Below are 17,495 nucleotides of genomic sequence, written 5' to 3' on the forward strand. Positions count from 1 at the left end.
CCTCAGTTTGTTTTTCAGAGTCCATCGTCCCTCACGGTTTGTCTCCCCCTCGGATTTACTCCCCTTCATTCTTCCCCTCCTGCTATCTTCTTCTTCTTTTTTTTTCTTTTTAACATATATTGCATTATTTGTTTCAGAGGTACAGATCTGTGATTCAACAGTCTTGCACAATTCACAGCGCTCGCCATAGCACATACCCACCTTTTAATTCAGTGTTTCCTAATTCCCAAGCAGCCCTAGCTTTCTGTGTTCGGTATGCAAAGTTGGCAGTAGGGGAACTCAAGTGACTGTAGACTTCAGAACCTATAATGATGGTTGGGCCGGTGGAGGGAGCTGTTGGTTTGAGAATCACTGACCTTTTGGTCTCTAGCAGACAAAAGCACACATCTCACTGCTAGTGAAAAGCCTAGTGCTAAACATTTATTTCTCTGAGTTCGTATTTTCGTTTATGTTGCTTTAAATTTGGAAAGAAAATCACCTAATGGCTTTGAATTTGGAAAGATAATTACCTAATATCAAAGGACTGTACCCGCAATGGCCTTCGTGACTAAGTGGAAGGTTGGTAGGAGCTGGACTTGAGAAGATAAGACCTGTATGATGTGATGAGATTTGCTGAGTGAGGTGAACAGTTCCTTATTAAATAAGTGAGTTTGAGGGTGCTCAGTCCTAACTCAAATAAGGTATAAATTATGTTTCATAAGAAAAGTACAAAATAGTGCTTCTGCCTTCGTGTGTATTTGTCTTTAAGGATAAATTTTCATTGGAATTCCAGAGTTAATCATTTAATAGAATGTGTAGATTTAAATTGATTTACTATAGTGTTGAATTTTATGACTGATAAATAGTGCTACTAATCTGAAGAAGACCAGATGTGTGAATAAAAAAGAGTATTTAGTGATGGTGAATAAAAATTTAAAATGTGACGCTTCCATAGTATGAAATTTACTTTTAAACTCAAAAGGTTAAGTTTTGCTGTATGTGTATGCCTAATTTATGCTTTTCTTTGCAATGATATGGTTCATGATAATTCAGAATATCAGATAACTGGTAATTTTAAGTTTTCTCTTTACTGAATATTTACGAGATTACTAACAATGATAAATATAGCTTAGTTTATAAGATAGTCAATAGTTTATTTCTAATTCCTCTAACTTATATAAACTTTTAACATAGTTAACATTTCCTTGAAACGACAGCCCCAAAAATGGAGAGAAAAAATAGACTGATAGTCAGGAGATCCTAGGTTCTAGAGATGGCTTCTCTTCTTCTAGCAGTGTGAATTTGTAAAAATTACTTATCTCACTGGGCTTCAGTCTTTTTATTTTAAATTTATAAGTTTCGACTTCTAAGCCCTTCTAGTTTTGCTATTTTTAATTTTTTTCAAATGATTTTTGCTTAAAGTTAGATCATTCAATTTACCAGAGTAAATCGAAATATAGCATGTTTTAAAACCACATTGTTTCAAAGGTGCATGTATACATGAAAAATATTCTAAATTTATGGTTAAAGATATACATATTTTGACATAATTTTTGATCACTTTAGTTACTGAAGAATATTAGTAGTTTGATTTTTATTAATATATTTTTTAGTTGTTAGAACTACTATATTTCATATTGTGTACCATATGAAAAATTATTTTCATATAGTGTACTATTATAATTTTTACAATCCATAAAAATAATTAAAATCCCCAAGGAAAAAAATATGGTTTAGTTAGAATTTTTAGAAGTTAATGAAAAGTCAGTGAATAGTCAGTTTAGACTTTATATAAGAGGATATCAAAGAACTTTATGCATCACATAGTCATAAATTTCATTTTTCAGAGAGAAAGCTTTAAATGTGATCGTGATAAAAATATTGATAGAAACCAAAATATTAACCATAACCAAAGCTGATACCAGGTTTTAGAAATCCCACTAATGCCTCTAAAGTATTATTATACCTCTCTTATTTAGACTGAGAGCCTTGTGAATTGTTTTTCAGTTTAATCCAGTAGATTAAGCTTTATGAATCCTTTGGTTGAGATTTTCTACTGATAGCTGTTGTTTCTCTGTGATTAAAGAAAATAAAATCAAGTTTAGAAGGCTTTGTAGGCAATCTGGTTTTGCAAGGCTCTCTCTCTCTTCTAAAACATTAGAAATACAACCTACGACTTACCTCTCTTGCCAAGGGTGTTATTACTTTAATAATATACAGATTTGGACTTTGAATTGCATTTCAGGCAATCAGAGACGTTACTAAAATTTTATCTTGTATGCAGGTAAATGTGGAGATTCATTTTGTATATCTCATCCTCAGGAAGCATTAATATGATTTCCTTAAAGTCAAATTTATGAGAAAATAATGGAGAATTATGGTAATACACTTTATTCCTTATCATTTTCTTTTATAAAAAGGACTCTCTGAAAATATAAGTTGGCTCTGACAACTTCTTTCTTCTGTGTTTTCTTGTCCCCCTTTTTTTTAATATGTAAATATTTTGGATTTAGGACTAGAGCCCCCTAACTTCTTGTGTAAAGACATTTCTAAATCTGTTTGCCATCTATTAATTTTATATGATTCTTAAAAATAAATTCAGAATCATAACTCTTACAACTTCACCTTGGCAGCAAGCATCCAATTTTATTGTGTCCTCTGCTGGCCTGATATCACTAATGAGAGCCTGAATGTCACAAGGCAATGAGGATTGCCCATCAGTTGCAGAGCTTAGTCAACTGTGTAATGAAGTCTTGTTTGTTTGCTTTCTTTTGTAAAGCACTTAGTGAATCTCAGCACATTTTCAGCAGCTTAGTGATATTGCTCATTTCATCACTTCTAAACTTTTTGCGTCATTTTACTAACCATTACTGAACTTTATTTCATTTTGCATACTTACTAAGGCAGTGCCAAAGTAATTGACAGTGGAGCAGCTAATAGGCACCAAACCAGGGTAATTACTACTATAGGAGAAAGCATCAAAATTGATAAGAAATTGAAAACTACATTTGCCATATTTCTGACACATTTTTAAAAGATTTTAAAACTAAAGTAAAAAAGTAAGTATATGCTTAGTATTAAAAAATAAATAAATGGGTGCATAAATAAAAGAATTACAGAATAAAATGTAGAAGTCCCCATTTGATGTATCCCTCCCATTCCTACGCTCAATAGTCTGATTTGTATACTTCCAGCTCTCTTCCCCATGTGGGCTCAGGGCCAGACTTAGTTTGAAGTAAAGAAAAAAAAAAGTAAGATGTCCTGTAATACACCAAAATTTAAATGAGCATCACATAAATTTATAATTAAAATGTATTTTGTGATTTTCATTTTATATGAATGAGATCATACTTTTTAAAAAAATCTAGAATGTTCCTTATGATAAACATACCATATTTTATTTAGCCATTTATCATTGACGGACATTTAGTATTTTTCAGTTTTTGATTATTACCAAGAATGCTGTGAATGGAATACATTGTATATATATTGAAATATTTTTCTAAGATTCCTTTCAGGGACAAAGAATATGCATATTTAAAATTGTCCCTCAAAAAGTATATAACAATATATACTAAAACACTGTATGTTAGTCTCATTTCTCTAGGATTGCAATTTAAAAAAGATTGCCAATATGTTGGTTGAAACATGTTTATTTTAAACTTGGCCATTATCCTAAAATTTCATATTATTTTTATTTATTTATCATTCATGGATGAGATAATATGACAATATAATATTACATATAATGTCAGGAATAGGGGCTAAATTTGATCAAGTACTTACTTCGAGGCTGGAGATCTTTGACTACCTTTTCAATTTATCTAAACTTTTTATTTTATTCAGGTATTTTTACCTTTTGTCAAATTTGGTACTAAAGATATTATAAGAAAATGTCTGATAATGGAAAATTTCAAGGTTAACTAACGTTATACGTAGCCTTCCCTAACATTTAAAAATATATACTTAGAATTATGTTCTTTATCTATCCCTAAAGTGGTTTATAATAGTATTTTTTAATTTTAACAAGACCTAAAAAAATGTCTCTCTCCTGTTGATATTTCTTAAAGCCCACATTTGATTTTATTGCTTCAACTTATTATTATTGGCAAATTAAGACCACTATTCTTCATCCTTATTAATTTATTCTTTTCACTTTCTTTATGCTCTTTATTCCTCTAGTTTTTTGAGAAAAAATTTTATTTATTTTCAACATATATTTTCATTACAAATATTTAAGACTAAAGTTTTTTAGTTGAATACCATCTTGACTAGATTCATAGATTTTTGAGATGTATTACTTTTATTGTCTTTTGTTTCTAAATGGTCTGTAATTTCTGTTCTAATTTCTTTTTTAAACCACTAAAAATATTCTAAAATTTTGCAAATTTATTCTTCTTTGGTTTTTCTTTTTCTTTTTTTTTTGGTTCATTTTATTAACACACTAACATAAATTTCTTCACTTTGGGTTGCATTTTATTTTGGTTCAGCTACATTCCCAGGATCACTTCCATTTTTTCCTTTGTGGAATAGTTTGAGATTATCTTTACAGCTTAATTCATGCTCTTTTTTTAGTAATGTTAGCATAACTGTTTGAAAAATATGTATATATCATTTTATTAAGGTACAAAATATAACGCTCACACATATCAAGCTTATTATTTTTAACACTCAAATTTTTATATAACTATGTTTTGTTCTGAAAGTCATCTATTTATGTATAAGCCTCCAATCTAAGAATAAAATTTGATTTGTGGATATTTTTTCATTCATAAAATTATACATATTGAAAATATATTTTTAAATGTATCTTATGACAAAAGTGGATGTTATCTGTTATATTTTTGGTAATGTCTACCTTTCATTAAGATAAGCTGTTTTTTTCTATTGAATGGTTTTACTTTGAATTTCATTTTTTTAGTATATTTGTATTTCGTTGTATTTTCCACTTTTTTTAACACTCTAATTTAAATACTTGTATACATTATCTCAGCAACCACCATTCTTTATTTTTTTCAGTTCAACAAACATTAGTTCCTATTACATGTATGCACATATATATGTGCACAAAATATTTGAAATACAGAGGACTTTTTACCTGAGAAAGCTTACAGTCTACTCTTAATTTTTTGCTGAGTAATCATCACATATGTTTTCACAAAAAAATTATTTCGATGCCACTATTTCTAACATTTGTGGAATAATAATTTTAGTAAACATATTTATAAGAATTTACTGAGGCTGACTCAGGAATGTCTTATAACCATATTGTTAGATATCAGTCAGCAAGCTTGGCTGAAAACATAAAAAAAAGTAGAATGTCGGTGTTGTAAATGAAAGAAATTTACTGAAAGTGTATGGAGTAGCTCAAAAAAAAAAAAAAAAATCACCTAGCAGAAAATGAGGAGGGATAAGGAAAGTTAGGCAGTACCTAGCCCTGTAGCCAAAATTATTTCGGCAAAGTGTTTCCTACTGCCAGTACATCATCAGATGCTCCAGCTTGCACTACTGCTACCTAACAACGCTAGGCTCTGGGTGTGGCCTCTGATGTCACTGCTACTTCTGTTCCCGGGAAACCACTGCCACCTTTTGCCACCACAATAGAACCTCCACTGTCTGAATAAGAACATCCGAGTCTCGTACTTAGGTCACTTGCTCATGCCCTAACAATAAGGAAAGCCTGGAAAGAATTTCTTTGTCTATCTGGGCTCTTGGACTTCTAGAGTAAGAGATCAGTTCCTTCTGCCACTAAAACATAGAGTTAAGTATGTTGGAATATAGAAAGATAGTGCATATTCAAGGTAACAAAAGCAATAATAACAAGAAAAAGACAAATATGCACTATTGTATAGAAGAGATTAAAGGGATTGGTGAGTTAAAATCTGTTGATTTTGGGGGGCTTAAGTAGTCAACCCTGGTTCATAAAAATTTAAGCTGTAAGTAACCACAGAAACCATCTAATTTAGCTGTTTTTTTTTTTCTTTGAGACAACTGAGTCTGAGTGGTTAAGTGACTTGTCCATTGAAAACTATCACGTTTTTCTTTAATTTCATACATTTAGCAGATACTTAATGAACACCTAGTATGTATTAGACATAATTCCTATTGCTGGGGAAATAGTAAATAATATAATAATAATAATAATATTACTACTATTACTAATAATAATAATAAATAGAAAGAGGTGAAAATACATTTCCTGTTCTCATATATTTTATATTCTGATGAGAGGAGACTAATAAAAAACAGGTAATCAGATTAGAAAGCATATTTTCAGAAAGTGATAATTTATGTAATGGAAAGTGACTGGGAAGTGACTGGGGATGGAAGTCAGAAAAAGAAATCAGGTTACACTGAGGAAATGACTTTAAGACTGAAACTTGAATAAAGAGGCAGCTTGAAAAGATCCAAGGTTTAAGGGCATCCCAAACACAGGAATCAGCATATTCAAAAATCCTGATGAATGAATGAACTTGGTGTGTTAGGGGTGCATAAAGAAAGCTTGTATTGTTGCAGCATAAGGGAGCAAGGAGAATAGTGGCCTAAAGTGAGATTAAAAAGACAAAATTGAGACTCGAGCCCATTTAGTACATTACAGGTCAACATTGTAGATGAGCAGTCAAATATTATTATGATTATCATTTCTATGTATGTATTTTTCCTAAAACTTTGCAGTTTTCTTTTTATCTTTCAGTATTCAACATTTTCACATTTATGTTTTTTAGGTAATTCTCTTTATTTTCTTTTGCCATTTGATGGTACTTTTCAATTTAAAGATTTATCTTTCTTCAATTCATAGCTATTTTCTTACATTATTTCTTTGATTATTTTCCCCCTCCATCCTATCCGTTCTTATGTTCTAAAGTACCTTATCAATTGATGTTATGGAGATATGGATATATACTTCTCATCACTTAGTAATTCATTTCTGTTTTAGAATAACACTTTTGCTTGTTCTTCCAGTTTGTTTATTTTATGTATAAATCTGTCCCATTTTCTCTTTAGTGTGTATATTGTGAATCAAGTTTTGTTGTTTTGTTTCGTTTTGTTTTGAGTTCCAGCAACTGGATTTTAAAAAATATCCCATTTTTCTTTTTTGTTTTCTATTATAAGGTTTTATCATATTTTTTTAAGTTTTACTAATATAATATTCTTTTTTTAAGATTTTTTTATTAATTTGACAGAGAGAGACACAGTGAGAGAGGGAACACAAGCAGGGGTGGGAGAGGGAGAAGCAGGCTTCCCGCTGAGCAGGGAGCCTGACGCGGGGCTTGATCCCAGGACCCTGGGACCATGACCTGAGCCGAAGGCAGATGCTTAACAACTGAGCCACCCAGGCTCCTCACTAATATAATATTTTTATTCATTTAATTATTTTATTTATTTACTTCACATTAAAATTTATTTTCATATTATACTTATATTAAAATACAAATCCAATCTAAAATACAAATTATTTTAATATTATTACTTAATATTTTTTAATATTTTTACTTATTTACTTATTTCATTTATTCACTTTAAATCTATTTACTTTCTTATTTTTCTTTTCTTCTATTAACTTTATTTCTTTCATTAACTTTATTTCCTTGGACCCTTGTTAGTTCTGCCTTTTTATTGTTCATGGTGATGTGTTTGTTGTTTTTACTTCGGCAAAAACTTGTTTTCATGTGTTTTTTTTCCTGAATTGTTTGATGTCTCAAGATTTTCCATTCCTTTTAAGGATAAGCGTTTAATTTGAACCATATTAATAGCTGATAACTAGAGTATATTTTTTTTCAGTGAAGTGAAAACCAAAGATTTTATTTACAAACAAACTGACTTTCAAGTATATAATCTACAGACTATTATGAACAGGGAGAATCCCTACTAATGAACATAGGTTATGATTCCTAGAAACTAGTTTCAGTGGTTGAGGAATGGTTAAGCCACAGGTAAGCTTAAGGGAATATGGGTAGCTCATTTTCTGTGAATAAATCCACATCCCTTGCAATAATACAGCTCATTACTTGGGGCCACAGTTCTGTATCTCCCTTCTCATTAATCACTGACAATCTTCAGCATCAGAACTTATTAATTTAACTTAGGCTTTAAAATGCAGGGAATTCTTATTCTACTTCTCTAATATTTAATTTAATTTAATTTAATTTTTTAATTTAAGATTTTATTTACTTATTTGAGAAACTGAGAGATAGCGAGAGAGAGAGCATGAGCAGGGAGGAGAGGGAGAAGCAGGCTCCCTGGGAGCCCAACTCGAGGCTCAATCCCAGGAGCCTGGGATCATGACCTGAGCCGAAGGCAGACGCTTAACCAACTGAGCCACCCAGGCACCCCTTAATTCTCTAAGATTTTTTTTTCCCTGAGAGAAACTTTGTGCTCTTTTATTTTTTTAAATTTTATTATGTTATGTTAATCACCATACATTACATCATTAGTGTTTGATGTAGTGTTCCATGATTCATTATTTGCATATAACACCCAGTGCTCCATGCAGTACATGCCCTTTTTACTACCCATCACCAGGCTAACCCATCCCCCCACCCCCCTCCCCTCTAGAACCCTCAGTTTGTTTCTCAGGGTCCATAGTCTCTCATGGTTCATCTCCCCCTCCGATTTACCCCTCTTCATTTTTCCCTTCTCTAAGATGTTTTAAAAGCACCTTAATTAATTGCTCATGAAAATTGATTTAATCACATGATTGTATTTTTTATTGATTTAATCATATGGTTTAATATTTTTAAACTAGAATTTTGAGCAAGTCTAAAGGAAAAAGAAGTGCATTTTCAACATGCAACATCTCAACAATTTATTTTCCATCCTTCTTCAAGAAGCTCCTGGAACATCTGTTCTATCAAAACAGAAGATGAAGCCAAAAAAGAGGAAGCTGTAAATGTGATGCAGGGAGAAAAGTTTTACTTAAAAATATTATATGTGATTTAACTTTATAAATTAACTACTCTCAACATTTTATGCATATGAAATCACTTATATCTCATAACATCCCTGAGAAGTAGAATTTGAACCCAGTTACAATTGACTTCAAAGTCGGTGTTTGTAAACCCTACAATGTGCAACCTCTCTCTATGCAGTACTGGAAGAAAATTCTCAGAATTATGGTGATGGGATGTTTGAGGCCACAGCTATACCAAAGATTTTGAAAGCTATATGCCTCTCTAGGTCTTTTGGGGACTAGAGGAGAAACAGATAGAATATATGATGTTTGATCTCACAGATAACTGAATCCACTATTTTACTTCAATGAAAGAAAGATATAAAGAGAAATTTAGTCAAGAAACTATTACATGACGTGAAAAGGTAAATTACAAAGGCCCAATGAAAACTAAAAAATGAAAAAGTAGTAATTACAAACTCCATGAAAAAGAGACTTTGTCCAAAAAGAAAAACAAAAAGTAAGTAGAGTGCCCTATCTGAAGAATAACAATATTTAACTACTCATAATGACAGCAGCAAATGTTAATTTAATGTTAATGTGGAATGGGGTGCGTGGGTGGCTCATTTGGTTGTGTTGGACTCTTTGTTTTGTTCAGGTTGTGATCTCAGGATGATGGGATCCAGCCCCAGTCAGGTTCCATGGTCAGCTCAGAGTCTGTTTTCTCAAATAAATAGATAGATAGATAGATAGATAGATAGATAGATAGATAGATAGATAGATAGATAAAATCTTTAAAAAATTAATGTGGCATAATTGTATTGGGATTATAAAATAAGTGAATATGCAAACTGAATCATTATTTATCCTAATAGAAGAACGATCATCTATTCATTGATAAATTCAGAGTTGGTAGAATTTGCATGTAATTTCAAAATACATGCCATCATTTAATTTTAGGTATAGTTTATACTTAATATTTGCTACAAATCTCATATGCAGGTTTATTCAATCATTTTTCTTGCAGGAAGCTTCCTTTCATGGAAGGGTTCATTAAGATCAGTATTCCCTGTTCATAACAGCTTGAGACTTATTAACTTGAAAGTCAGTTTAGTTGTAAATAAAACTTTTAGCTCACATTTTCTTTTTTTTTTTTTAAAGATTTTATTTATTTATTCATGAGAGACAGAGGGAGAGAGAGAGAGAAGCAGAGGGAGAAGCAGGCTCCCGAGGAGCAGGGAGCCCGATGCGGGACTCGATCCCAGGATCCCGGGATCATGACCTGAGCCGAAAGCAGATGCTTAACCATCTGAACCACCCAGGCACCCAAGCTCACATTTTCTTTCCTTGAGTTTCATAAATACATTATTCTATTGTTTTCTGGCATGTTAAGTTCAAAAAAATCTGAGAGCAATCTGATTGTCTTTAAATCACTTGGTATTTTTGTGTATAAGAAAAAAAAAGTGCCTTTTTTGAAGTCCAGTGACTTTACCAGTGGATGTCTTCTTTTGGCTCTTCTGGGTCAATTTTCTCAAGTAAGTGGTCTGCCATTTTAATAAATTTTTTCAAGTCTTCTTTTATTCCAGAAAATATTTCTTAAATTATAGTTTTTGGTGTTTGCTACATTCCATTGCTTTGATTTTATTTGCCTCTGTCTCTCAATATCTTTTAAGTACTTTGCATCTATTTATTCTCTTCTTTTTGATTAAAACAATTTCCTCCTTCCATCTCACTTCTCTTAAGAAGAGGTATAAAACTTCTAATTTAGTTTCTATTTCTGAAATGTTTTCTTTTTTCCTTCTAATTATTTCTTAAATTATGTAAGATCTTCCTCAATTTTATCTCTCCAATCACATCATGAGGTTTTTTTTTTTTAAGATTTTTTATTTATTTATTTGAGAGAGAGAGAGAGAGCATGAGACAGGGGAGGGTCAGAGGGAGAAGCAGACTCCTGCTGAGCAGGAAGCCCGATGCGGTTCCAAAGTTTGTTTTCTAACATTTTATTAAGTTTCTGTAGTTTGGTTTGAAATACAAAGTCATTTTTTTTTAATTTTTGGATGTGCCTTATTTGCTATAGGTAAGTCAATCTGCTCTTATTTTTATTTCATTTATAATATATTTGTATGGGCTTTACTATAGTCCTTTTTTTATTGCTTATGTACAGATGAAATTAGTTTTTCTTTCTGTACTCTTAAGAAGATGGGGCGCCTGGGTGGCTCAGTTGGTTAAGTGGCTGCCTTCGGCTCAGGTCATGATCCTGGAGTCCCGGAATCGAGTTCCGCATCGGGCTCCCTGCTCGGCAGGGAGTCTGCTTCTCCCTCTGACCCTTTTCCCTCTCGTGCTCTCTATCTCTCATTCTCTCTCTCTCAAATAAATAAATAAAATCTTAAAAAAAAAAAAAGAAGAGATACATCAAGATAGCCTTCCTAACTTTGTGGCTCTAGAACTTCTGTTACTTTTACAGATGTTAAAAAATGATATAGCCATGCATTTTTGAAATCTATTGGCTCTCTTTTTCTTTCCGAATTCTATCTGAATATTCTCAGTGTAGATTCTATATCATGTAATTTCTCTCAATGTAGGATTTTTCTGGAAAGGACATCTGGTTAGTGGGTTGCAAGGGTCCATAACGCCCACCCACAGACTTTTAGACAGGGTCCTTCCATTAGCCTTTGAATTGGAATGTGCACAACCCATACCCAGTTTTGGCTGCTGTGTGCTGATTGTTTTAGACAGGGTCCTTCCATTAGCCTTTGAATTGGAATGTGCACAACCCATACCCAGTTTTGGCTGCTGTGTGCTGATTAGTTGCACAAGTTTTTAAGGAGTATCATCAATTTGTAGGTGATGTAAAGTTCTTACGCTTTCAGTTCTATCCATATTCCCTTTGCCATCCCCTGCTTCCATTCTCATAGTTGCTGGTACTATGTGGGATCTTAATTTATTTATTTATTTTTGTTTGGTTTTGTGTTGTGTGTGTATGATTTAGAACAGCTTTATTGAGGTATAATCCATTTATCATAAAATTCACATTTTAAAATGTTCATTTCAGTTGTTTTTAACGTATTCAAGGAGTTGCAAATCTACAATTATCTAATATTAGAAAATTATCATCACCTCAAAAAGAAACTCATCAACAGTCACTTCACATTACCCCTTACTGCCAGGCCATGGCAACCACAAATCTATCTGATCCATAGATTTGCTTATTCTGGATATTTCATAAAAATGGAATCAAAAAACGTGTGTGTGTATGTGTGTATTTGTACCTGATTTCTTTCACTTAGCATAATGTTTTCAAGGCTCATCCATACTGTACCATTTTTATATTGCTGAATAATATTCTATCATGTGGATATACTACATTTTGTTTATCCATTCATCAGATGATGAACATTTGGGATGTTTTATCCAGATCAAATTCTTAGAGAATTTTATTACTTCTATAGATTCATATTTTCACTGTAGATTCTCATCTCAGTCACACTATCAAGTTTTATTTTACCTAAAGGAAGACCATTTAAATCTATTTGAAGATGCAAATTAAGAGGAAAATAATATAAGTATTAATGAAAGTAAAAATGAAAAAGTAAAATTTAGATATATCTCAAAACATTATAATTTAGAAGCCATAGATGGTTATAAGACTGTAGTTTGAATGGGCTATGTTGTGAAGTTGTGAGTGTTCTGTCAATGTCAATAGAAATCTTCAATCAGTTGTTGGGTGACAAGCTAATAGAGATATCATAAGGAGGTTTCCCCATTGTCCTGGAAGTTAGACAAAATGATCATCATGATCACATCCATTTCTCTGCTTTGATAACATTATGTTTACCAAATTATGAAAAAGTTTTAAATAATAACATTTTTAGTTGTCAGTTTTTATAGGGAAATAAAATATGGGCATTTCTATTAGCTCACAAAGTAATCATTCCTTTAAAAAATCTGAGCTCTTTTGCAAAATCTCACATTAAAAATGACATGGCTTTGTAGTAAAATTAAGGAAAGGCAAGGCCACTCAAAATCAGTAAAAATTTGTAATTGGAACATAAAAACAAATAATGACATACCTTATAAATATACTGCTACAGTAAAAAGATATATGACATTCCTAATAAGTATGAATATTGTAGTACAGTATAGGACTTACAAAAAGAAAGTAAAAAGTTAGCTCTGAAAGGAAGAATAAGAAAGGTTTGAGTTAGGTTGCTCTGTTACAAAAACAAAAATAAAAATTATAAGATGTATTAGTTTCCTGGGGATGCCATAACAGATTACCACAAACTGGGGGGCTTAAAACAACAAACATTTATTCTCTCACAGTTCTGGAGTCCATAAATCTAAATCAAGGTGTCAGTAGGGCAAGGCTGCCTCCCAGGAAGCTCTAGAGGGAAATTCTGTTACTTGCCTCTTTCAGTTTGTTGTTGCAGTACTCCAGCCCCTTCCTTTACTTACCCACAGCCTTGTCCTCTGCCCTCTTCCGGCTCAAATCTCACTGTGCCTTCCTCTTACAAAGACATTTGTCATTGGAGTTAGGGACCATCCAGGATGATATCTTTACCTCAAAATTCTTTTTTTTTTTTTTCAGAGAGAGAGAGAGAGCGCATACCTGCGTGTGACAAGGGGGTGGGGGGAGGTCAGAGGGAGAGGGAGAGAGAATCTTAAGCAGGCTCCCTGCTGAGTGTGGAGCCCTACGCAGGGCTGGCTGATTTCACAACCCTGAGATCATAACCTGAGCGTAAATCAAGAGTCGTATGTTTAAACGACTGAGCCACCTAGGCATCCCTCAAAATTCTTAATTACACCTGCAAAAACCCTTTTTCCAAATAAGCAATATTCACAGGTTCCAAGAAGTAGTATGTGGACATAAATTTTTGGAGCTACCATTTCACCCAGTACACAAGTATGATACCATACGATGTAATAATTATTTTTCAAGTCAGAAGAGTTTCCCAACATGATCCAATAGGATGATTGTGGGTTCAGTGGGTACCACGTAAAATAACATTTTTTCAGGGCTCACTGCATTCAGCAGTTACTGGGCACAAAGCACTAAAGTGCTAGGGAATATCATGTATGAATCAATGCAATTTCCACATTATACTGACATTATTCTGCTGTTTAGCAATTGCATATCACTAATCCACTTTACAGAAAATATATATTGTAGCAGAAAGACTCCTTCAAAATAAGCCATAACTCAAATATAAATTAGCTGAAAACTCTGATATGGATCTAAAGCTATAAGTTACTGTCAATTTTGGAATTTTTAGAAAAGCAAAATTATGTTTGTTATTGAGAAAAACTAACAGAATGGCATTTTCAAATCATTTTACTGGAATTTAAAGTGAGTATATACAGCAGGGAAAAATAATATTTTATCATATATACTAAAAATTATGAGTATAAAATAAAACCTTATTCCTAAAGAAAACATTTTTGGAACCATTTTAGTAGGCATAAACACAAATATGTTGAGAATGGTTTACTTAAATATATGTATATATTACATAATTATATTCCATATTTATTATATAATATATTCTATATTATGTATGTATATTATATAAATGCTATATATATAAAATATATGCCAAACTTAATGACTCTTTAATTTTCAAGGTTCACAATGAGGTATTAAAATTTAAACTTTTCTAGCTTTTTTTTTTTAACCCTCAGATGATATTTGTCAACTTTGGAACACGCTGAGTTGTAGTATTTACATTAATACTTTTGTTGACTTGGGCTAAAATAGAATAAGATCTACTGAATGTCTTTGGGGACTAAGAAGGAAATCCTTTCATATTTTATTTCTGTCAGGTATTATATTAAAGAGAATATAATACCTTACAAGTTAAAAATTATATTTAGAAGAGTCTCTGAAGGATTTGATTACCTTATTGAAACCCTGCACCGGTTTCAGTGAAATCATCTTGAAATACACAAAGACTTTACAGAGTGTTTCTTACATTGGAGTAAAAATAAAGATGTTTTGAGACAGGACCATGATAGAGTGACATTGCCTGATATTTGCTTCAACAAATTGACAGTAAAAAAATATTTTTTCATTAATCAATAGATTTTAGCATACATAATCTCTCTTAGTTGCATAATTGTGCCAAATAATGCTCCATGATTACGAAAAAGAAGACATTTCTAGCACAATGGAGCACCTGGCTGGCTGAGTTGGTAGAGCATGCGACTTTTGATCTGGCGGTTGTGAGCTCAAGCCCCACATTGGGTGTAGAGCTTACTTAAAAAAAAAAAAAAAAGACATATCTAGCACAAGAAAGATATAAACTTTGGATTCACAAAAGGATGTATGCTTTGCACATACAATGTAAATGTTCCCTTGCAGAAGTAAAGTTGGGCTTGCTTTTGGAAAAGACTATCAGTGTTTATTATATGTAATATAATTTTAATGACTTATTTTATTATTTTTAGGACTGTGAACTTTCAAATGTATACTCTATACTCCAAAGAAGGGAGGAAATATTTCCAGTGTTAAAGAGTGACATACTTCAGAGTGCAGAGGAAATGTGAAGAGTTAAAGCACTTAGAAACAATAATTTTGATAATCATTTTTTCAGCTATCGTGAATGTATTAGGTTCTTACATGATGAAGTACTGTTTCCCAGGAATGTTGAGTGTCCACTTTCTTGCATTTCTTTGTTGTCTCATTTGTAATTCTAAAGGTACTCAGAAATAAGTAGGTTTATTATTTTTTTTTAAAGTAGTCTCCATGTCCAGTGTAGAGCCCAGTGCAGGGCTTGAACTCTGAAATCAAGACCGGAGCTGAGACCAAGAGTCGGACACTTAACTGACTGAGCCACCGAGGTGCCCCATAGATAAACAGTTTTTTACAAGTACAGCACCTTCTGGCTGAGAAAATTTTTAATATTTAACAATTCATATTACTCTTAATTTGAATAAATATAAGTCTAGATGTAATATCCATAAAGCATGATTCCTTACATGGATAAGTAGATGGACACTGAATGATAGACTTGTGAATAGTTCTACTTTTATAAAAATAATTATTTTAAGTAATATTTTCATAAAATTAAATTCTGTATAAAATTTTAAAATGTGATATTAATGATAACATATTTCTTTTTATTTTACTAGAGTATCTTGCATATTTTCAAATAATAAATATGTGAACATATTTTTAATTTTTGCATTTAATTTGAATTACAAAAATTCTTTAAAATGTATTGAATTTTCTGGGGTGCCTGGGTGGCTCAGTCATTAAGCATCTGCCTTTGGCTCAGATCATGATCCCCAGGGTCCTGGGATCGACCCCCACATCGCACATCGGTCTCCCTGCTCAGCAGGAGTCTGCTTCTCCCTCTGCCTGCCACTCCCCCTTGCTTGTGTTCCCTCTCTTGCTGTCTCTCTCTGTCAAATAAATAAATAAAATCTTAATAAATAAATAAATAAATAAATAAAAGGTATTGCATTTTCACATATCTTGAAATAATTACATTTTATTTATTTCCTTAGATCATTATGTTAAAATCTTTATTCTTATCACCAATAAATGATTTTGCAAGAAATGAAGGCAAGAAAAATGTTTTATGAAATAGATATATAATCATTTATGAAATAAACACTATATATAATATATATACATATATTTTTAGTATATGTATATACTAAAAATATTATGTGTGGCTGTGCATACGTGTTTATGCATCCTAACATTAGTAGCTTAGTAGCTTATCCACACAGCATCCTGACGTGGGTAGCGATAACTACAGTTATTTATCTTTGCTATGACACTGACTTAATCCTCTGAAAATGATTGCTTGATACATATTTTTTTGATGTTGTCATTAGAAGGATATACCTGTGAAGGTAAGCGGAAAGAACGTATTATTTTGCAGTTTGCTAGTTTAATTTAGTTTTATATATTAAGATGTATGAAGTATGGGCCTGCATTTGTACTCATGTATCCTGTCAATGTCAAGGACAGACCAGATTTGCTCTTGTAGGAGATTACAATTTAGTTGAGGAGGAAGATACACAAAATTGACCCAAGCAAGTATCCACAAAGGGCTCTAATGGCATGTTCCAAAATGCCGGTTATGCCCAATCATGACGAGAAAATAGCCTGAAATGACAATGTAAACATACTCATTAGTGCATTTCTGATATTATAAAAATGAATATTCATTGTGGAAAATTTGACAAATACAGGAAGGTGTAAAATTTAACATTTTTTCATAGTGCCGACCTCTGGAGTAAACTGTTAATATTTTAGCTATAGTTTTTCAGTCTTATTTAGTTGTGATTATTTTCTTTGTACAAAATTTTAAAATATTGACCTTTAGTTTTATATGTGTGAAAACAGAATTTTCACTTTGAAAAAATGTGTACATTAAAAATACTAAAAATTGTCTAGAATTTTATGAGTCATAAATAATATTTTTGGTATACTTCTTTTATACTGTTCTTGTATGTGCACACATATTTATATTTTGAATATTACATAGTTATTGAAGGAACATCACTGTCTGAGATTCAGGAGCACATGAAAAGGGACTAAATGCTAAATGACAGATAATATCACATACTAGGTGATTTATTTTTATTTTTCAATTAAAATCAAAGCAACATAATG

General features: G+C 32.0%; 1 long non-coding RNA gene across 1 annotated transcript in view; it reads left to right on the forward strand.

The window, feature by feature from the left end:
* Window positions 1-539: 539 nt before the first annotated feature.
* Window positions 540-17,495, forward strand: part of LOC113917857 — a 99,631-nt gene continuing 82,675 nt past the window's right edge. Inside the window, exon 1 of the long non-coding RNA XR_003518376.1 lies at window positions 540-644. This is a non-coding gene — a long non-coding RNA (uncharacterized LOC113917857). The remainder of the gene's footprint in view (window positions 645-17,495) is intronic.

Source organism: Zalophus californianus, chromosome 1 (genome assembly GCF_009762305.2).
Source record: "Zalophus californianus isolate mZalCal1 chromosome 1, mZalCal1.pri.v2, whole genome shotgun sequence".
Taxonomy (NCBI): domain Eukaryota; kingdom Metazoa; phylum Chordata; class Mammalia; order Carnivora; family Otariidae; genus Zalophus; species Zalophus californianus.